This window comes from Mesoplodon densirostris, chromosome 12 (genome assembly GCF_025265405.1).
Source record: "Mesoplodon densirostris isolate mMesDen1 chromosome 12, mMesDen1 primary haplotype, whole genome shotgun sequence".
Classification (NCBI taxonomy): Eukaryota; Metazoa; Chordata; class Mammalia; order Artiodactyla; family Ziphiidae; genus Mesoplodon; species Mesoplodon densirostris.
This window is the reverse complement of record NC_082672.1, coordinates 21254940-21278925: the sequence shown is the minus strand read 5'-3', so window position 1 is coordinate 21278925 and position 23986 is coordinate 21254940. Positions and strand designations below refer to the sequence as shown.

At 39.1% G+C, this 23986-nt stretch overlaps 1 pseudogene; it reads right to left on the bottom strand.

Moving 5' to 3' along the window:
* The window catches only part of LOC132499811 (single-stranded DNA-binding protein, mitochondrial-like), a 29287-nt pseudogene extending 5596 nt beyond the window's left edge, over nucleotides 1-23691 (bottom strand).
* Between the last annotated feature and the right edge of the window lie 295 nt (nucleotides 23692-23986).

The following is a 23986-nucleotide window of genomic DNA, read 5'->3' as shown; positions in this document are numbered from 1 at the left end:
CGATTAGGAGTCAGATGGCCCAAGTTTTTTTTTTTTAATATGTAAGTCTCAGGCGTACATCATTATAATTTGACATATGTGTGCACTATGAAGTGATCCCCACCACATGTGTAGTTACCATCCATCACCATGCAGTTGACCCCCTTCATCCATTTTGCCCACCACCCGCCATGCCCCTTCCTCTCTGGTAACCCTAATCTGATCTCTGTATCTATGAGTTTGTCTTTGTTTTATTTTGTTTGTTTGTTTTGTTTTTTGATTCCACATATATGTGAAATCATACAGTATTTGTCTTTCTTCTGACATTTCATTTAGCATAATGCCTCCAAGGTCCATCCATGTTGTTGCAAAGGGTAGAATTTTGTTCTTTTTTTAATGGCTGAATAATATTCCATTGTATATAGAGATGTAGATAAAGATATAGATATAGATGTAGATACCATAGCTTTTTAATTCATCCATCATTGGAAACTTAGGTTGTTTCCATATCTTGGCTATTGTAAAAATTGCTGCAATGAACGTACGGTTGCATATATCTTTTCTTCTTTTTTTTTTTTTGCATATATCTTTTTGAATTAGTGTTTTTGTGTTCTTTGGTTAAATACCCAGATGTGGAATTGCTGGGTCATATGATAGTTCTATTTTTAATTTTTTGAGGAATCTCCATGCTGTTTTCCATAGTGCCTGAAGCAATTTACAGTTCCACCAACAGTGTACGAGGGTTCTCTTTTCTCCACATCCTCTCCAACATTTGCTATTTCTTATCTTTTCTATTATAGCCATTCTAACAGGTGTGGGGTGATTTCTCAATGTGGTTTTGATTTTCATTTCCCTAGCAATTAGTGATGTTGAGCATCTTTTCATGTGCCTGTTGGCCATCTGTATGTCTTCTTTGGGAAAAATGTCTATTCAGATCCTCTGCCCATTTTAAAATCAAGGTTTTTGTTGTTGTTGTTGTTGAGTTATATGAGTTCTTTATATATTTTGGATATTAACCCCTTATTGGATCTATGATTTGCAAATATTTTCTCCCATTCAGTAGGTTGCCTTTTCATTTTGATAATGGTTTCCTTTGCTGTGCAGAAGCATTTTAGTTTGATGTAGTCCCATTTGTTTATTTTTGCTTTTGTTTCCCTTGCCTTTGGAATCAGATCCAGATGTTTTATTACTGTTTCATTCTCCTTACTAGTAATTTGTCGGTTCAGATTTTCTATTTCTTCATAATTCAGTCTTGGAAGATTGTATATTACTAGGAATTTATCCATGTTTTCTAGGTTGTTCAATCTGCTGCTGTGTAGTTGTTCATAGCAGTCTCTTATGGTCCTTTGTATTTCTGTTGTATCAATTGTAACTTCTCTTTCATTTCTGATTTTATTTATCTGAGTCCTCTCTCTCTTTCTTGGTAAGTCTAGCTAAAGGTTTGTCAATTTTGTTTATCTTTTCAAAGAACTACCTCTCAGTTTCATTGATCTTTCCTGTTGTTTTCTTAGTCTCTAATTTATTTCTGCTCTGATCTTTACTATTTCCTTCCTTCTACTAATTTTGGGCTTTGTTTGTTCTTCTTTTTCTAGTTTCTTTAGGTGAAAAGTTAGATTGTTTATTTGGGGTTTTTATTGTTTCTTGAGGTAAGCCTATATTGCTATGAACTTCCCTTTTAGAACCGCTTTTGCTGCATCCTATAGATTTTGGTATGTTGTTTTTCTGTTTTCATTTGTCTCCAGGTATTTTTAAATTTCTCCTTTGATTTCTTCAATGACCCATTAGATGTTCAGTAGCATGTTGTTTAATATCCATGTTTTCGTGGTTTTTCCCATTTTTTTCTTGTGATTGACTTCTAGTTTTGTACCATAGTGGTTGGAGAAGATTCTTGATATGATTTCAATCTTCTTGAATTTATTGAGATTTATTTTTTGACCTAACATATGATCTATCCTGGAGAATGTTCCATGTGCACTTGAGAAGAATGTATATCTGCTGCTTTAGGATGGAATGTTCTGTGCATATCTATTAAGTTCTTCTGATCTAATGTGTTATTTAAGTCTGAGCTTTATTGATTTTCTGTCTGTTTGAACTATCCACTGATGTAAGTGGAGTGTTAAAGTTACATACCTTTGTTGTATTGCTTTCATTTATTCCCTTTAAGTCCATTAATATTTGCTTTATATATGTTGGCCTCCTCTGTTGGGTGCATGTACATTTATAAATGTTATATCTTCTTGCTTGATTGACCTGTTTATTATTATGTAACGCCCTTATTCATCTTTTATTAGTCTTTGTTTTAAAGTTTATTTTGTCTGATATGACTATAGCTACTCCAGCTTTCTTTTCATTTTCATACACATGAATATATTTCTCCATCCCTTCACTTTCAGTCTGTGTGTGTCCTTTCTTCTGAAGTGAGTCTCTTGTATGCAGCACATAGATGGGTCTTGTTTTTTTTTTTTTAATCCATTCAGCCACTATGTCTTTTGATTGTCAAATTTAGTCCATTTTCATAAAGTTCTTATTGATATGTATGTTAATTTCATTAATAGTTTTCTGACTGTTTTTGTAGTTCCTCTCTGTACCTTTCTTCTCTTTCTCTCTTCCTTTTTGTTTTGGTGGTTTTCTTTAATGTTATGTTTCTATTCCTTTCTCATTTTCTTTTGCTTATTTACTATAGGTTTTCTCCTTGTGGTTACCGTGAGGTTCACATACAACATACTATGCAAATAGTAGCCTGTTTTAAGTTGGCAGCGACTATAATTTGAACACATTCCAAAGCTTTATCTTTTACCCCCTGTAATGTGAATGTTATTCTTCTTCATGTTGTCCCAAAGGTCCCTTAAAGTATATTTACTTTTCTTAATTCTTTTTAAATTTTGCTGCTCTGTCTGGGTGAGTTCTGTTGCTTTGTCTTCCAGCTCATTGATTTGTTCTTCTACCTCATCCAGTCTGCTACTGAACCCCTCTAATGTATTTTTCAGTTCAATTATAACTTTTGTTTGGTCCTTTCTTATGTTTTTTTATCTCTTTGTTGAAGTTCTCACTGTGTTCATCCATTCTTCTCCTGAGTTCAGTGAGCATTTTTATGACCACTACTTTGAACTCTTTATCATGTAGTTTGCCCATCTCTGTTTCATTTAGTTCTTTTTCTGAGTTTTTTGTCTTGTTCTTTTGATTGGAACATATTCTTTTGTGTCCTTATTTTGCCTAATTTTCTGTGTTTGTTTCTATATATTAGGTAAATCAGCTCTCCCAGTCTCAAAGGAGTAGCCTTATTTAGGAGATGTTCTGTGGGGCTCAGAGGCACAATCCCACCTGGTCACAAGAGCCAGGTGCTCAAGGGGTGCCCCCTATATGGGCTGCATACACCCTCCTGTTGTGTTGGGGTGTAGCTACTGCTGTGGCATGCTGATGGACTGGGCTGGACCCTGAACTGGCTGCAGGACCTGGCCATGGCCATTCCAAGTTATAATCCCAGCTCCAAACCTTATTAGCTGTGTGACTTTGGACTGGTTATTTAGCATCTCCAAGTCTTTGTTTTCTCACCTATAAAATGGGGTGATAACAAAAGTACCTATCAAATGATTTGTTGTGAGAATTAAGTGTGATGTTCATAAAGTGCTTAGGAAGTACATGGCATGTAGAATGATCAAGAGATTAATCCATTGTTATACTTTAGTGATTCTTACAAAATGTACTTATGGATTGACTATGAGACCAGTTTTGTTAAAAAGGTAGAAGCCGTTTATGGAATTGATTCTGCTGTAGGAAATGCATTGTATTTGACATAGAAATTACAGCAAAAGACACAATTTTTAAAAGACATGAAATTTGGGGGAAGGGCTTAGATTGCATTCTTCTGATTTGTTCATTAAACTTCATTTTTCCATTTAAATCTTCAAATGCCTAATTTTCCATCATCAGCACCTCTTTACAAACAAAATTTCCAAAATTCCTTTAATAATTTGTATGTTAAAAAATAGCACAGAGTTCTAAACTCTAAGTTTTCAAATTCATACTAAATGAGTTTATTGTTTTCCCTTGAGTGTCACACTCACTGGATTAGTCAAAAATAGCTATATTAAGGATGTTGTTCACATTGTTTAAACACTAGCAATTCTGACTCACCCAGTTCAGCTACAATTTTAAGAGCAACGTGACAAAAAAATTTTTTTTATTCCACATAAGAAAAATAAGAAGCCCCTGTCACTTGGAACATATGCAAAATAATATATAATGTAATGCTTTTAAGTGTGGAAAAGTGCTTCATACAGTATAGCCTGGCATTCAAGCCTATTACTATGCAGGAGAACTCTTTTACAGTGATTCAGTGTAATGCCTAATTTTATTGGTGCATTACAAAGAACAATATGTAAAAGCGTACATAAAATGAAATTTTAAAGTGGCCTAATGAATTCAAATTACCTCAGTAATGTACTAATGGAATCAATTAGTCAATTTCTTTCATGCTGATTTTAGTCTCCTGTGAGTAATTCTCAGACAAAAGTGAGATGGGGATGAACTTGGATAATTCTGGTTGGAGAAGCCCTTTAGGTGAATCTGGGGTGAAGAGGATCCCTCCCATTGGATTTCTCTATTCTGCTTCTACATCTCAGTACCATAAGCCATCCCAATGCCTGCTTATAGAATACACAGCTACTGCTGCCTTTTGCCCATGTTTTCAAAATGTCTAGGAAATTCTTATGGAGAAATATCAGCACTGGAAGCAGGGCAACCTCTAGTTCCAACAGAACAATTCATTCATTCTATAAGTATTTTTTTTTTTTTTTTTTTTTTTTTGCGGTATGCGGGCCTCTCACTGTTGTGGCCTCCCCCGTTGCGGAGCACAGGCTCCGGACGCGCAGGCTCAGCGGCCATGGCTCACGGGCCCAGCCGCTCCGCGGCATATGGGATCCTCCCAGACCGGGGCACGAACCCGTATCCCCTGCATCGGCAGGCGGACTCTCAACCACTTGCGCCACCAGGGAGGCCCTCTATAAGTATTTTTTAAATGACTAGAATGAGCAATGCTATGCTGGCTGCTGGGATACAGCAATGAATAAGAAAGACAAGGTCCTGACCTCATAGAGCTTACATTTTATTAGGAAACACAGGCATTAAACAACTAATTACAACATTGATTTTTTTCACAGTCACAGTTTCCTTCTTGAACTGTGGGGCACAGTTCAGAGTAGGAGAGGAAAAGCAGAGACCTTTCAGAGAGCAGATAGAATGTGAATGGAGGATGGCCCATAGCCATCTGCCCATCACCAGGAGAGAGCCTGGATTCAGCCCACAGAAAGAAAGAAAAAGAAAGAGAGAGAAAAGAGGGAGAGAGGGAGGGAAAAGAATTTTGGGGGGGGGGGAGAGAGAAAGGAAGGAAGGGAAAAGGGGAAAGGAAGAAAGGAGGAAGGATAAAGGTACCCAAGACCTCACTTGAATTCTTGCATCCAGTTGTTTCGGAATCAGCTCCATACTCGTGTTTCCAAGTTAAGACAGTAAATTCCTCTTTTGCGTATGGACGTACACAAGTTTGTGTTGGTTTCTTGTTATCTGAAGCTAAAAGAGTTCTGACTAACATAACTTTTAAGTATTGGTATAAATTGAGTATCTTTTTGAATATCAAAGAAGCAAAAAATTATAATATTTCAGAAGGTGAACAAGTAATGACTTCATGAGATTTAATCGTGGACTTGTTGAATATTAGAGTTCGAAGGGATTTACTTAAACAAAGCTTTCAATGAGGCAGAAATAACCCACTGACCGCTCCTGGCAGATGTAAACTTGTCTCTAAACCAGTGGTCCTTAACACTGATACCAATGGTCCTGGGGGACATTCTGGAGGAAAGTAGGGCACTTGTGGGTTGTCATAATAATTTTGTAGGGTCTACTGCCATTAGGGAGGGACCGGGGGGTTGGGCATGCTGCAATGTATGGGTGTTCCACACAATAAAGAATTATCCTTCATCCTGCAAGATTTTGGAATATCCAGCAGGCTATCCCTTTAGGTTAAAAGCCTGTTTACCTGAACCCACAACCTAAATCCATTTTTCATATTAAACATAAAATGTTTTTGCAAGCTTTCAATATACAGTGCATTTTCCAAGTACACAATTACATGTAAATCAAGGGAACATTGTATTTTGTTTTATTCAGAATTTCTTCAAGAGTTAGTTTCCCTTTTGGAAAACTCACATCACTCACAGCAAAAGCACTGGTGGTATTTGAGTCACTGATTCAACACACCTGCATCAGCATGCGTTTGTAGCTGTTGTACTCCTCATGATTCAATGGGCTCTGTCTTCTATAGTCACGCTCTAGCCCTTATGTATTGAGGTATAATTTAGAACCAGAAGTCTTCAACCTTTTCACTCATCAAGATAGGCCTTTCTGGTGATGTTCACTTTTTTTTTTTTTTTTTTTTTTTGCGGTACGCGGTCCTCTCACTGTTGTGGCCTCTCCCATTGCAGAGCACAGTCTTCGGACGTGCAGGCTCAGCGGCCATGGCTCACAGGCCCAGCCGCTCCGCGGCACGTGGCATCTTCCCGGACCAGGGCACGAACCCATGTTCCCTGCATCGGCAGGCAGACTCTCAACCACTGTGCCACCAGGGAAGCCCGATGTTCACTTTTACAACTTGGATAAGATGGTTTTGGACAGCTTCTTTGCTGTAAAATTAATTACTGAGTATTTTATACTTTCGTCCCCTAGTATTAGCCTCCATTGATGATTTTGTTTGAAAAAACTATTACTATGATCTTTTCCTATGTCCATCAGTCCTTCTATATTTCTTAGTTGGCATTCTACTCTAAGATAGACTTTTTTCTTCTCCCTCACATATTAATTTATTTATTTATTTATTATCAGTATGGGCTCATGGATTCCTATTTTATTCAATTACTCATAATCCATACAATCAATACTAAAATTTTACTGTTCAAATTTTTTAAGATTTGGCCAGTGGGAGCCCCATCCTGTTGGTTTCTTCTCCCTGACTCTCTCCATACCTGCCAGCCAAGTGGACCCAGTCTGCTTGCTCTGGTCATGTTGACCTGACACCCTTGCCAACCCTGGCCCAAACCCATATCCCAAGCAGCTATGAATCTAAATGATGAACTTGACACAGCTCTTTTAATAACCTTTATTTCAGCTATTTTTTTTAGGTTATTGAGATCATATTGAATTTTGATTCTGTCATCCGGTGCATTCACTGTCCCTCCTACTTTTGAGCCACCCAAGCATTTAATACATTTTATATTCAAGTTGTTGATAAAATCTTGAATATAACAGAGCGAGACTTTCCTGCTATTAGAGATATCCTTGCCAGGGGGAATTGATACATTAATATACATCTGTGTATGTCATTGTTCAACCCGCTCCAAACTTACTTTTAATGATTATCCAGTTTACATTTATTCATTGCGACCACAAGAATATCTTGAGATATTTTTTTCTAATGGTGTGCCAAAATTAAAATGCACTCTGTCTATGCATAGTAGTGACCTCATAAAAGATAGAAATTATGTTAGTTTGATGTAAGATGTTATTAATGAACCCATGCTGGCTTCTACTGCTCATTGCTTTCTCATCAGAGGGGTTAAGTAACTTGCTCAAAGTATTGCTACTAAATGAAGTCCTGGAATTTGAATCCAGGCTGGTGTATCTCTAAAGCCTTGCTCTTTTCACAACATCTCCATTAATTTACATGGAGATGGGGAAAGGACTTCCTCTTTCTGCTTTTACATTATGCTACTTTAATGAGATTGCCAGGGTACAAGTCTTGGCCCATAGGCATGCCCAGTGGCAAGACAAGGGTTAATGTAGGACCCAGGAGTTATAACCACTGTCTCAGGTCCCTGGTGAGTATACAGGCAGCTATTATTTACAGCTTTTTGAATCCCTTCCCAAGACGTCCTACTGAACTTCCCATTTGATGTATAGATTGAAACCTAACTTAGAAAAGCAGGTGTGTGTCTCTTTGATTAAAAGCCAAGCATTTCGAAAACACAATTGTGAAACTGAATTATTTGCACATGTGAAATGTTTACTCGATATTATTTTCTCTCTCAGAATATCAGCACTTCAAATATAGGTCTCTATGTAGCTTTTTAGTTCAAGAAAGTTAAGAATTTTTTGGTTGTGTTTTCCTTCCTTTATAACACCTTTAATCTAAGGCTCACAGCTTAGAAAGGCTCACTACAGCTTAGAAATGCCACAAAAGCCACAGACATACCCATACCCATGTACTTGAAGAAGGTGGCTTTGCCTGACAAAATAAAAAAAGAGTAACAAACAAACATCTCCTTAAGTACTAGGAGTGGTCTATTGAGGCTTTTTGCTGGATATGGTAGAATGTTGTGTGTAAAGATCACATTCTTGAGGTTGTGGTCGTGTTGAAGGGGTAAGAACAGAGGAAGAGGAAAGATTCTGAACAAAGGAAGATTTAAGTTGACTCGCGGGGAGAAAAATCCCCACAGTGGAGCCTGTAAATTCAAGAGAAATGGTGGGAGTCCTCACTGGAATACTCAGAGATGAACTGCACAAAATAACAGAGACCCTCCTGTGGGGAACCATCCCAAGCTGCCAGCTTCTCAGACAAGTCTACCCACCAGGACCAGAGGCACTTATGGCTCTATGGCTCTCTCAGCTTCTGTGTAATGGGTCCCTGCCTACTGCTTCTCAGAAAAATGGCCTGTGGGCCCTTAAGTCCTTCTAGTGCAAGGGATTCTCACAATGCTGTGTTGCACCTGAAACTGAGCGAGCATGAGGACCCTTGAAAAGAATCCTATGAGCTCACTGATTTTATCCATACAAATATCTTTTTTCTACACAAAATCTTTATACAAAGGAACATTTCCATTCCCTGTCATGATCAAGTAAATCTAGGTATTTTCTCAAGGTTTTATTCACTGTTCAGAAAACAGTATTGCTGACACTGCTTGTTGTACCCCTCCCCACACATATTCTTCACATCATCCACAGTAATTGAAGCGCAGTGTTTGATGGACACAGAACTGCCTGGAATAAAGACCACATTGTCTAGCTTCTCTCTTAACTGCAAGCAGCAATGTGAATAATTGGCCAGTGACTTATAATTAGAAGTGTTACTGGAAAGCTTCCAGGAAAACATACTTAAAAGATTGTGTAAGCATGCCCTTTGCCTGCTCTTGGGAACATTAATTTGATGCTTCAACCATCATATTGGACCATGAAGATGGAGGTCACAGCCCAGGATTGGGAGAGAAGTCAGCTAGTGCTTTTTTCCTGAAGCCTTAGTCGAGTCTCCATCCCAACTCTGGACTACGAACTTTCAGACATCCATGAAGACTGAAATAAGCTGTTATTTGGAGAAGGTTTCTTTCATCTGTAGCCAATGCTAGTCCTACCTGGTATTAGTACAAATTAGTATAAATATTAATATTAGTATAAGAAATATAAGAAAGACATCACTGACCATCTCCCCATAATAACACTATAGCTTTTTCTTTTTATCACATCTCTCTTAATCCTGGTCTGAAATAATGACATACAGTCTAAAGGAATTGTTAGATTTTCAACTTGTCTACCTGAGTATTGACTTAGAAGAGAAATACATGCTTAATTTTTTTTTTACTTCTAAGTAAAATTACAATATACTAATATTAAGGTGTCAGGCAAAGCAGACAGCATCCTTTGCATATTTTAAGTTTCTTTAGGACAATAAAGGAGTAAAAGAGTCTCTGAAAGTGAAAGCTCTGGTCCCATTAATGTGTCCCTCCTCTCTGGATCCTCCCATTCTCTGCTTCCCCAAGGACCCTCAGACATATGAGATCAAAACTCAGGAGAGAGGCAGGCTAGAGATATTAGATGAGAGTCATCAACACATAGGTGATAATGAAAGCAAAGGGCTGAATCCAATTATTCAAGAATAAAGAGATAAGTGAAAAGAGGGTCTCTGATGAGGTTCTGCAGAAAGTTCACATTTAAGTAATGGGTAGAGAAAGGGAACGCTACAGTGAAGAAGTGGTCAGAGATTCTGAAGGAAAAACAAACAAAACAGAAAGGACATTATCCATGTCTTTTGTTGATTAACTGGTGAACAGTGTCAGCTTCTTGTGATCTGGGAAATAAGATATGAATGGATAGATGGTTACTTGGATGTAGCAACTAGGAGGTCATCAGTGAGGACGGATGGAAAGAGCAGTTGCAGGTGGCAGGAATGGGGGTGGAGAGAGGTTCAGGCAGGAGGGGGATGAGATTCAGTGCATAGACGTCAACACACACACTATTGTGCTCAATGGCAAAGTCAGCTGTTTGATTTTTTTTTTAATATTTATTTATTTGGCTGTGCCGGGTCTTAGTTGCGGCACGTGGGATCTTCAGTTGCAGCATGTGGGATCTATCTAGTTCCCTGACCAGGGATGGAACCTGGGCCCCCTGCATTGGGAGCGTGGAGTCTTAACTGCTGGACCACCAGGAAAGTCCCAGTCAGTTGCTTGATTTATTGGACTTTTCAAGTACTTGAAAGCAAATTAAAATTTGTGTGCAGACTCAACCTTTGTTGGAGGAAAAAGAGAACTGGAAAGCAGCTTTTCTGGAGGGCAGATCTTTTTTTATGGCAGGCACCATAGTGCTGCCAAAGTGCCTGGTTGGGGCTTATGGAAAAGGCAGGGAAGCACTAATGGCCACGACTAGGTTGAATCTTCACATCAGCCTTGAAAGGCATTAGAGATCTGAGCAACTGCTCTGCTGTGTCCAAAACTGGGCAGTTACCGCAGGGAGGGAGGCTGAAAACTGGAAGAGAAGAAGCCAGGCCAAGAGCCTGAGAAACTGACTGGTCTTTTGGGAGCCAGAATTAGGATGGAAATTTGGAACTTGGAAGACTTCCTGTCTTTTTTCCCACTGTTTGTATTTTTTATAATTATTTTCTTTTTGCAAAACTTGGTATTTTGTAAAGTCCTCTAATCATGTAGAGCCAGTTTCTTCTTTTTATCTCTCTTTCTCAGTGCCTAGCCTTATCGTGTGCTAAATATATTTCACCATTTTATTTACTTCGGGCTGAAGTGCCGACACCATTATGTGACTTCTCCACATCCAACTCCAAGCTGCACATTTCAAAGACAAATCACTGTAATTATTTATTCTCTTGAGAAGGAGCAGGAGGTGGAAAAGCCAAACTAATAGGCACCTTTAGCCCACCCAAATGAAACTCTGCAACCCGATTGCTCTGAACCCTTAACTTTTGGCTCCCTAGTTCCAAGTGCTCTAATAGTCTGAGATAATTGAGGTTTGTGGAACAAGTTGGGAAATTTTACCTATTTTTCAAAGACTACCAACCACAGCTACATATTTATTAGGATTTTTATTGAGTCCAACGGAGTCAGCTCTTAGGGCTGGTAAATTCATCAAAAACTCAGAAGTAAACTGAAAACTAGAGGTCTGGAATTCAGGATGAGCTTTCAAAGCTAGGGCTAGGGAAGTTTTTCTTTGGTTGCTTTGGTTTATTTTTTAGAAGGCAATTTTTTTTCTCACTAGCAATTTTCTTAGGTAACTTAAAATGCAATCATAATCACAAACTCCAATCCCCTTCCCTTCCTGGTGGCAGAAAAAGAAGTTTATTAAAAATTATTTCCTATTCCAGTCTGAGGCAGAAAGACAAGTTTTCTGGACAATTTTTTCTTTAGATGGGTGGTCAGAAAAATGGCCCACGTAAGTACCTTGAACTGGCTTTGTAAGGATAACATGCATAAAGGTGATCACTGTTTTCTTCAGGAAACGTACCAGTGTCAGGGCCTTAATGTCAAATACAGCCTCTTATCCCAACACAGTTGCCAAGTGCTGCTTAAAAAAATATTATTTTCTGCTGCAAAAATTTCTTGGTTCATTACCGAAGAGTACTTCCCAGGCCTTTGGGAAAAACTGTGATGGGTCAGAAGTGGTTCATGTTTTCCTTTTCCCTACTCTTGCCTTTTTATTTTAAACACTTTAAAAATGTAATCTCTTAATCACATGCTGCCCAAAGAAATCTTGGTGGAAAATGGGTTTAACCCATTTTCATATAAGCAAAGTTTTTAGATGATGAAAGCTAATCATAGCAGAAGCCAAGAAAACAATAAGCAGATTCCAATTCATTGAAGGTCAGTGTTTTAAAAGCTAATTTGTAGACTAACATGTCAAATTATATGAATTTACAAAATTCACTATTTTCTTTTACAGAATGTTCAATTTAGCAAAATGTCAGCATTTCATATGGGAATCTTTCAGCTCTTACTTTTTTCTTTTTTAAAAAAAAATTTATTTATTTATTTTTGCTGTGTTGCGTCTTCATTTCTGTGCAACGGCTTTCTCTAGTTGTGGCAAGCAGGGGCCACTCTTCATCGCGGTGTGCAGGCCTCTCACTATCGCTGCCTCTCTTGTTGCGGAGCACAGACTCCAGACGCGCAGGCTCAGTAATTGTGGCTCACGGGCCTAGTTGCTCCGCGGCATGTGGGATCCTTCCAGACCAGGGCTCGAACCCGTGTCCCCTGCATTAGCAGGCAGATTCTCAACCACTGCACCACCAAGGAAGCTCTCTTACTTTTTTCTTAATATACAAGTTTGTTTTAGATAAATTTTGATTTATTTTAGACAGTTTCACATTTGAAATTTAAAGTTAAAGCTGTTAGAAATGTGAACATATTCCTATTCAAGCTGATAAATATGTAAAATCAATAAACCTGCTAAGTTGGTCATTTGGCAAATTTTGATGAAAACTTGATGTGTGGTGACTAGATCAAGACACGGCCGTCCTGTGTAGTGTGTACACTGCATAAATCCAGGGCACAATTCACATAGGCTATGAAATGAATGGGGCCACTTAGAGTTGTGTAACACAGAGACTCCAGACCTGAGCTAGATCCTAAGTGGTCTGGTCCCAGCCAAGTGGCATGTTGGGAGCTCCATGAAACAAACCAGCAATTCCAGTCTAATTTGGAGGAGCATACATGTCCTAGAAGTTCAAACTAAGGGGATAAAGCGGGGCCATTAGCACAACTTGTATGTATGATATGATAGAATCATCTGGCAGAGATTTTTAAAATGCTTATATCCAGGCTGTACCCCAGACCAATTAAATGAGAATCTCTTGGTGGAATCCAGGAATGGACAATTTTTAAAAAGGTTATTAGGCAATTGCAATATGCAACTGTTGTATAGTAAAGAATCTGACTGGCATCTGTCCCTAGTTCCTGGAGGGGACACTCTAAATTCTTGGAATTCCCCCAGTGACAGCAGTGTCTTTGTTATTCATGGTGGGCCCTTGGATCACACCTGTGGTTTTTTTTTTGTTGTTGTTGTTTGCTTTTGTTTTTTAAGAAGTGGTTGGTTATTATTCATTTATTTATTTATTTATTTATTTATTTATTTATTTATTTATTTGGCTGCACCGCATGGCATGCGGGATCTTAGTTCCCTGACCAGGGATTGAACCCATGCCCCCTGCAGTGGAAGTGGGGAGTCTTAACCACTGGACTGCCAGAGAAGACCCCACACCTCTGTTCATACTCAGGAGATGACTCATCATGGGGGCTGCTCAGGCCCAAAGGACCAACCATGGGGTCCCAGAGTTGAGTCTTTGAGGCACAATGATATTAGTACATGCTTTCAACCTCCAGGAAGGGAGGAGGGCTGGAGATTGAGTTCAGTCATGTGGCCAGTGATTCAATCAATCATGCCTATATAATGAAACCTCAATTAAACTCTGGACACTGAGGCTTGGGGGAGCTTCCTGGTTGGTGAACACATTGATGTGCTGGGAGGGGGACGTGTCCTGATTCCATGACAAGAAGGCATGTACACCCTCCCAGATCTCCCCCTATGTATTCTTCACTTGGCTGGTCTTTGGATACAAAGGATTTGTATCCTTTACAATAAAACTGTAATCATAAGTATAGCACTTTCCTGACTTCTGTAAGTCATTCTAGCAAATTATCAAACCTGAAGGGGTAGTAGAAACTCCCGAAATTTGCAACCAGTTGATCAGAAGGGCAGGTAGCCTGGAGACCCCCAAACTTGCAGCTGGTGCCTGCAGTAAAGGCAGACTTGTTGGGGATTTCCTTTAAACCTCATGCTAACTGTCTCATGCTAACTGTAGGTGCTTAACATCAGAATTGAATTGTAGTATGGCAGCAACCACGCTGAGAACCACTATTCCAGGAAATGGTGGTTCAGAGCATTGAGGGCCAGAATCAAATCATCCATCCAGGTCAAGGCAGGGGCACTATCAGGGTCCAACTAGGATGAGAGTGTGAGTATGGAAGGAGGTGGAGGACAGGCAGGAATGAGATACAAGGGCTTGGCCTTAAAGTCCCTTATGGGAATGAGAGTAGATATTATGAACCAGGACAAAAGGTCAGTGTTGCAAAGTGCCCATGTGTTGTAGCTTAGTGCTCAAAAAAATGAGCTCCATCGTCCCCATAGGCAGAGGGTACAAAGCCACAGGCTTTTTCCAACATCACCACCACCAGAAGTGATTGGAAGGAAGCCCTCCATTTAAACAGGACTCATTTTATGACTAGGGTGGAATGGAACTAGCACGTGCTGGAGTTATCATTGTTATGGCTGGATGTATCGAGAGTCAGTAAGTACACGATTTAAATAATTAAAATCCTTCCCATAAATGGCTTCTTAAAAAGGTATGCTGGGACTTCCCTGGTGATCCAGTGGTTAAGATTCCATGCTTCCACTGCAAGGGCCGTGGGTTCAATCCCTGGTCAGGGATCAAAGATCCTGCATGTCATGCCACGCGGCCAGAAAAAAAAAAAGTATGCTGAGCATACAATAATTTCAATATGTCTTGGTGTCTTGGATATCTTGATATTTGAAGTCTGAATGAGAAGCTCTTGTCAAGGTTGGGTTGTCACTGAGAAAGGTGAACTGACTGGCTGGCTTCCAAGTGGTCTCACAGGTAGACATTTACATTAATGCATTTATCACACTCCACAGTCTCTCTTAGCTGTCCAGATGCATAATTTCCATCTTGCCACCACTGTAGAGTTGATTTAACTTGGACAAGCCAACTCACACTGTGTAAACATCAGGAGTCTGAAGTATATAAACCAGAATACGTGTTAATTCCTAATACAACAATATGACTAGGATTTCTCTATACATAAAGCTGCTTGGGAAAAAAAGGTTAGAAAAATGTTTTATGGTGAGCATGCAGTGTATTTAGAGTGCCTAATGGCCCAAAGCTCTATGAGATGTACGGCATCCATCTCTACCGTGGGGCTGTGCATACCTGCTCTGTGACCAGCCTTTAGGCTCTCTGTGTGGCACAGGTAAGGCCCCGCAATACTTGCCTCTATGACTGTCCCTTTTCTTTGCTTTCTTTATTGATCAGTGTTCTCTGCTGATTGATTCTTCTTTCTTTAAATGTGTTGTTAACTTTAGTCAGGTTACTGTCAAATCTTGCGGGCCTGAGAGCCATTCTGTCTCTTTATCAAGGTGACTTTACCTAATTCTCCTCTGGTCCATCACATAGTGATTTTATTTTGACTCTCAGAGGATACTTTTTTAAAATTATCTTTATTGTTTTCTTCTGATTTAAAAATGCACTTTTCATTGGAAAATTCAGAAATATATAAAAATAACTCATAATTCCACCTCTGGTTGAAACATATTTTTTTTTTTACTTACAAAGTTTGTTTCTGCGTTACTGTGAGTATTCTCTTTAAAAAAAACAGCTCTATTGATATAAAATTTACATTAAAATTCACTCATTTTAAGTGTACAGTTCAATGATTGTTTGTAAATCTATGGAGCTATGCAACCACCATCACGATCCAATTTTAGAACATTTCCATCTGCTCGAATTGATCCCTCATGCCCATTTGCTGGAGCCCCACTCATACCTGCAGCTCCAGCAACCACTAATCCACTTCCATCTATAGGTTTGCCTATCTGGACATTTCATAGAAATGGGTCATATAATATTTGATCTTTTGTTACGGGCCTCTTCCACTTAGCATAATATTTTTGAGGTTCATCCATGTTGTAGCATGTACTGTTCCTTTTTTTATTGCAGAATAGTCTTCCATTATGTTTATAGCACATCTTATTTAACCATTCACTACTTGATAGAAATTTGGATAGTTTCCACTTTTTGGCTATTATAAATAATGATGCTGTGAAGATTTATATGTGAGTCTTGGTGTGGACTTAATGTTTTCCTTCCTCTTGGGTAGATACCTAGAAGTGAAATTGCTGCACTATGTGGTAAACTTATGTTTAACATTTTAAGAAACTGTCAAACTCTTTTCTAAAGTGGTTGCACCATTTTAAATTCTGGTCAGCCATGTATTAAGTTTCCAGTTTTTTCATATCATTGCCAACACTTGGTACTGCCTGATTTCTTGGTTGTAGTTATTCTAGTGAGTGTGAAGCAGTATCTCATTATGGTTTTAACTTGCATTTTCCTAATAACTAGTGATGTTGGACATGATTTCATGTGCTTATTAGCCACTTGTATATAGTCTTTGGTGAAATGTGCATCAAGCCTTTTGTCTATTTCTAAAATCCAGTTGTTTTCTTATTATTGATTTGAAAGAATTCTTTATATATTCTAGATACTAGTAATTAATCAGACATATAATTTGTAAATTTTTTTCTTTTTCTACAACTTATCTTTTCATTTTCTTGATGGTGTCCTTTGAAGCACAAAATGTTTTAATTTTGATGAAGTCTAATTTAGCATGGTTTATACCTTGCTCTATGATCTATTCTGAATTTTTCTGGAGTATAATATGAGGTAAGGATCTAAGTTCATCTTTGTGCATGTGGGTATTTAATTATTCTAATATCACTTGTTGAAAAGACAAGTCACATTGAATTTTCTTGGCCCCCTTTTCAAAAATCTAATGACCATAAATGCTTCTGAGCTACAAATTCTGTTTTATTGATTTATATGGTTTTTTAAAAAATATCAATGCCACGCTGTCTTGATTGCTGTAGTTTTATATGGAGTTTTGAAACTGGTAACTTTGTTTTTCTTTTTGGCAGTTCTACTCTGCTTTTTGAACAGTAGTCACCACTTGGTATGTTTTTTCTATTTCCTTTCTTGCTATCAGTTCCCATACCTGGTTGCTATCAAGGTATCCAATACTAGGACTCCCTTTTTCTTTTCTTCTCCTCCCTCTTCTCCTCTTCCTCCTCCTCCTCCTCCTCTTCTTCCTTCTTTTTTTCACCAGCTCATCTTAATCATATACTTAGGTCTGGAAACCAAAGAACACTGTCTTATGTTGATGTAATGCCTTCTATTTCTCACATCATGCATAAGTTACCAACATAGAGAGAGGACTGGAAAATAACAACCACTGGTATAGTTTCAGAATGGAGAACATGCTCTCAATCACTCCTATATTGATATATAAATTTCATTATAAAGAAGGTGATAGTCCTGCTGTATTCTCTGGTCTTACCTCACCCAGGGTACTGAGTTCATATCGGGACATCACAAGCTCTTCTAGTAAACACAGCTTGCTTTCCCTCTGGGACACCAACTGTTTCCCCACCTAAGGCCATGCATTTCCAATAAAGATGTCTTTATTACTAACTCCTGACCAATCAGCATATTGTGTTCTTTTGGTGACAGGGGTTAGCTCAAGGGAAAGCATTCGACACATTCATAGCTACTAATATGCAATGAGACTTTTTCTGGAATTCCTGAAAGATTCCCACTCTTCTCTACTAGACGTGAGATTGTAAGAAGGTGAGACTGGAATTCTTTAACTGTCTTGCTATCCTGAGGGAAAAGGCTGATTGAATTTCTTTCTTAGAGAAATGGAGCTGGGAGATGAGAGAAGCGGCGAATCCTTATTCTGGGGATCTTCTATGAGCCTCTGTTTCAAACCATGTCTTTAATGAAACTTATTCTGGAGTTTTAAATTATGTGAGCCAGTAAAATCTCCTTTTTGCCTAAGCTAGGTTAAACTGGGTTTTCTGCCATATGCAACCAAAATAGTTTTTACTATTTCATTTTAAGAGAGACACTGATAAATTAGACTAAGCCCAGAGAAGAATTGCCAGGGGGGTGAGTGTGACCGGAACTACGTCAAAGGGGGAGAAATCGAAGAGAATTTGGCTTGTGGAAAGATGGCCTGGTGTGTATGTGTCCCAGGAAAAGAAGGATGTTAAAAGTATGGGAGAGGATACTAAAGAAAGAGAAATATCTTCAAATATTTAATTAGAATTCATGATAGGAAGAACCTGAGAAACAAATTTCAATGCAAAGTGTTAAAGTTTTAACAATTTAATGTGTCTGAAAATTAAATAAATTGTGTTGATAACATGCTTGCTAAGTCTAGAAGCATTTTAAATCACTTATCAGAGATATTGTGGAGTAAATTCAATAGATGGTGTTTTCTGAACTTCAGTTATTTGAATATAGTCTTCACAATTTTGCCATATGGGAAGGTGCAATTTGTACCATTTTTTGCTCAATGTTTTCTTTGCATCAACTCCTTTTTTGTCTAAATACGTTTATTTTTAAATGAAACTTCAAATCACTACAAAAGAAAAAATCTCTGTGCCTGTGATCTGGTCTCTGTTTGTTAAAAGGAAAATTAATTGGTTGGAGATATGGTAACACCCACCTGATCATTTCTCTTCCTCCTGTTAGAAGGATTGAAAGAAAATTGAATGGGAAATTTTTTTTCTCACTAAGCAATTCAATGTTTTTAATGTCATACCTGTGTGCCACTTAAAATCATGAATCTATTCACACGCCTGGAAAGCCTACAGCATGGGTGTAATTCACACCAGTGTTTTCCAATCTTTTTTACAACTTGTCACACACAGAGAACGCTACTGTGTGGCACACTGGGGTAGACGAAGGCAGCTGCTTATCACCTGGCAGGGACAATGGGCCCAAGGGAGCAGACTCCAGCCCAGGCAGCACCCCACTCCCAGCCCACCTGGGGCAGAGGGGATGGATATATTGACACACAACTACTTCTTCCAGTTAACGTTCTATTAAGAGTTTTTGCTAGAAGCCTATAATTCTATACAACTCACTCTCTAAGTTTCTGGAATCCAAACCTTCAGCTTGAAGTAGTTACTTTTTGTATGTATGTCTGTGAACTCATAGGCTGACTAAAGCCCATCTCTGCACCTTCTGGAATATTCTCTCTTGGAGTATTTGGCATCTCCCTTTGTACATATGACAGAGGAGCAGCACTGAAATCAAGTTGCTATGTTACAATGGGAAAACAAATCCTCCTTACTCCCTAACCACCAAATGAAACCACAGACAGCTTCTCTTCTTGGGCTATAAATAGGATTATAAATCCTTTTCTCCAACTGATACCTTGGAAAGTCTGACTCAGTAAAAATGTGGTGTGAGTGTGTAAATAAACCTTTTTTACAATCCTAATCTTACATGTGTAAATACACTATAGTTCTGAAAACAATCGGTTCATTCTAAACCAAGTAGATGAGCAGGTAAGAGGAAATCGCTGTCTTTAAGAGCATAGCTTTTGGCTGGGGTTACCTTATTTGGAAGAATCTGAAATGTTGCTAAGGCTCCCTGTGGCTCTATGACTGGTGAACATCTGATACCAGTTTACAGATTCCATGATTCACTAAAGGATTTTGGTCTGTTTCTACTCCTTTAGTCCTCTGCCTTTATCCTAAATATTTCCCCACAAACAGACTTCAGCATTTTCCTAAATGGACAGATTTAGTTCTCTGAGTTTATTTGTGTGGGGGTTTGTTTTGTTTTGTTTTTGCTTTGTCTTTTTTTTTTTTTTTCTAATTGTGGTGGTTTACTGTCACTGGTATTTTTCTTTTGAGTTCCTTTTTTGGGTGGGAGATCATTTTTGGCTTCAGACTGGAATGTCCCGGAATAACTGCTGTTTAAAAGACTACTTGTGTATTGCAGTATTAAGGAACTCTTATGATTGAGGCCGAGATCTATCTACAGGCACCAAATAGAGTGAGAATATTTATACCTTTGATTTCTGCACTAAGAGTCCCATTACTTCAAAGTACATTTAGCCCAATTCTCTTCTCAGGCCTGGAAGATGCAAAGTAATAAATGGACACCTATAGACTGAATGTTTTATGTCCCCCCAAATTCATATGTTGAAACCTAATCCCCAGTGTGATGGTATTTGGAGGTGGGGTCTTTGGGAGTCAATTAGGTCATGAAGGTGGAGCTCTTATGAATAGGATTAGTGCCCTTATAACAAAAGACCCCAGAAAACTCCCTTCCCCTTCTGCCCTGTGAAGACACAGCCAAAAGACAACTGTTTATAAACCAGACATCAAATTTGCTGGCGCCGTGATCTTAGACTTTCCAGCCTCCAGGACTGTAAGAAATAAATGCTTGCTATTTAAGCCACCCGGTTCATGGTATTTTTGTTGTCGTAGCCCAAATGGATTAAGACTGGATGTTACAACAAGAGACAGGATTTTGATTCTCAGTGCTTTTCAATCATCTGAGGACCTTGTTAAAATGCAGATTCTGAGTCAGTAGGTCTGGAGTAGGGACTGAGAAATTGTCTTTCTAACAAATTCCTCGATGACACCGATGCTGCTGGTCTTGGCACCATAGTTTGAGAACTATTGGTATATAGTATTTCCCATATTGGCCTGAAGTTAAGGCTCATCAGAAGTGGCTGTTGTATAGACAAAATACCAAATCTTTCCCTGGGAACAGTGGTTCAGAGGTCTGCTTTGGGACTTTAGTCCTCCGTTTCCGAAACGTCTTCATGCTCTGGTTCCAAACGACTTCTTGACCTGACCTGCTGATACTCCTCTACCCTCCATTCATTCATCTTCCTCCCACCCTTCCTTCCTTTCTATCCCTCTCTCTCTCTCCCTTCCTTCTTCCCAACAAATAGTTGTTTCACATGTCTTTGGGATTTATATCTGAATAGGAGAGACAGACTCTACCCTTACAGACAATAGACAAGTAAACAGGTAAATAAACAGGAGAATTACAATTTGTGATACACGCTAAGAAGGAAATAAATAGGGTGATGAGATGCAGAGGTATGGGGCAGAGGTGGGAAACCATTTAAGCCAAAGTTGTCAGGGGTGTTCTCTAAGGAAGACGGTTAAGCTAATATTCTTTTTTTTTTTTTTTTTTTTTTTGTGGTACGCGGGCCTCTCACTGTTGTGGCCTCTCCCATCGCAGAGCACAGGCTCCGGACGCGCAGGCTCAGCGGCCATGGCTCACGGGCCCAGCCGCTCCGTGGCATGTGGGATCTTCCCGGACCGGGGCACGAACCCGTGTCCCCTGCATCAGCAGGCGGACTCTCAACCACTGCGCCACCAGGGAAGCCCAAGCTAATATTCTTATCGAACCCTCCAGCCTATACCTCAGTGCTTGCTGACTGTACCTGGTTTTTGCAGACACATTGCCTTTGTTCATGCTGTTTTTTTCACCATGAGTGTCATCGCACTAATCCCATCTGCCAATTAATTAAAGAGCAATCGAAATGCCACTGCCTTCATCCAGGTTCCCCCAGCCATATGTGATACCTCACCCCTCTGAGCTCCTAAAGCACCAATTATACCTCTGATCTTGTCTTCATATTCTGCCTTAAATTGTAGTTGTTTTGAGATAATAATAGCTGTATTTTGTGAGGGTGCTTTATTAGATTGCATACATTATCTCAAATTACTCAACAACACTGGCGGGTGATCTTGTTATTTCCATATTACAGGTAAAGAAACTGAAAATTGGAGAAGCTAAGTAATTTGCCCAAAGTCACACAACAAATAAGTGACAGAGGTGAGATTAAAAGTATGCCCTCCCAGTTGGTCTGTTTTATCTCCTGGAGCAGATCTTAAGCACCATGAAGGACATGACTATTTTATCTCTGTATCTTTTTTAGTTTTTTGCTATGCCTCATGGCTTGTGGAATCTTAGTTCCCTGACCAGGGATTTAACTCGGGGCCCTCAGCAGTGAGAACATGGAGTCCTAACCACTGGACAGCCAGGGAATTCCCTGTATCTTTATTTATTTATTTATTTTAAAATGTTTATTATTTATTTATTTAATTTATTTATTTTTGGCTGCTTCAGGTCTTACCTGTGGCATGCAGGATCTTTGTTGAGGCATGTGGGATCTTTCACTGAGGCACGTGGGCTCTTGGTTGTGGTGCATGGGCTTCTCTCTAGTTGTGGCGTGCGGCTTTTCTCTCTCTAGTTGTGGTGTGCAGGCTCCAGGGTGCATGGGCTCTGTACTTTGCGGCACGTGGGCTCTAGCTGAGGCATGCGAGCTCAGTAGTTGTGGCACACAGGCTTAGTTGCCCCACAGCATGTGGGATCTTAGTTCCCTGACTAAGGGAACTAAGGGATTGAACCTGCGTCCCCTGCATTGTAAGGTGGATTCTTTACTACTGGACCACCAGGGAAGTCCCTCCCTGTATCTTTAAGCTAAAAAAAATCAAGTTGCAGAAGAGCCCTAACATTAGTGTAACACTAAAGAGAAAAAAAATTAAAGAGAACAGAATTCCCTTCCCATCTTATATTAGTTTGCTAAGGCACTGTAACAAAGTACACATTTTGAGTGGCTTGAACAAGAGAAATTTTTTTTTAACATCTTTATTGGAGTATAATTGCTTTACAATGGTGGGTTAGTTTCTGCTTTATAACAAAGTGAATCAGCTATAAATATACATATATCTCCATATCTCTTCCCTCTTGCATCTCCCTCCCACCCTCCCTATCCCGCCCCTCTAGGTGGACACAAAGCACCAAGCTGATCTCCCTGTGCTATGCAGCTGCTTCCCACTAGCTATCTACCTTACGTTTGGTAGTGTATATATGTCCATGCCTCTCTCTCACTTTGTCACAGCCCCTAGGTTCTTTAGAACCATTTTTTTTTTTAGATTCCATATATATGTGTTAGCATAGGGTATTTGTTTTTCTCTTTCCGATTTACTTCACTCTGTATGACAGTCTCTAGGTCCATCCACCTCACTACAAATAACTCAATTTCTTTTTATGGCTGAGTAATATTCCATTGTATATATGTGCCACATCTTCTTTATCCATTCATCTGTCAATGGACACTTAGGCTGCTTCCATGTCCTGGCTATTGTAAATAGAGCTGCAATGAACATTGTGGTACTTGACTCTTTTTGAATTATGGTTTTCTTAGGGTATATGCCCAGTAGTGGGATTGCTGGGTCGTCTGGGAGTTCTATTTTTAGTTTCTTAAGGAACCTCCATACTGTTCTACATAGTGGCTGTATCAATTTTCATTCCCACCAACAGTGCAAGAGGGTTCCCTTTTCTCTACACTCTCTCCAGCATTTATTGTTTGTAGATTTATTTGATATATTATTGGCTATAGTGTTTGTTGCTTGTCTCTTCGAATTATTTTTTACTTGTGCATTCACTTGCATCTACTTTCTCTTCCATATAAATTCAAGACCCTTTTTTCACATACTATTATGCCAAGTCTCTGTGACCTGGCCAGAATACAGATATTCTGTGCCATGTTGTCTTGGCTGACATTGCCCATTTGGTATACCTTACTTTCCCCTGATCACCACATCTCATTTACTGCTAGAGAAAATACTGTTGCTGGATTTTTCCTTTCCAGCCGTCTCATGACAGAGTCCTGACCCACTTGCCCTAGTAAGTGCACAGAGATCTTTTGAGAACCAAACTGCTAGCTATTTGAGACTCATCTTAAACTGATGAAATACCTGTAATACAGGTTTTTGAAACATGGCTTCTATTTTTTTCTTACAATCTTTAGTCTTTCCTCATGCTCTAGACCTGACATCAGAGAGCTGGGAGATCTGCTGGGAGGTTTTTGTTTACTGATTCAATCTCCTTACTGGTTATTGGTCTGTTCAGATTTTCCTTTTCTTCGTGTTTTAGTTTTGGCAGGTTGTGTGTTTCTAGGAATTTTTCAATTTCTTCTAGGTTACCCAATTTGTTGGCATACAGTTGTTCATACTATTCTTTCATAATCCTTTTTATTTCGGTAGCATTGGTTGAAATCATTTCTGACTTTAGTTC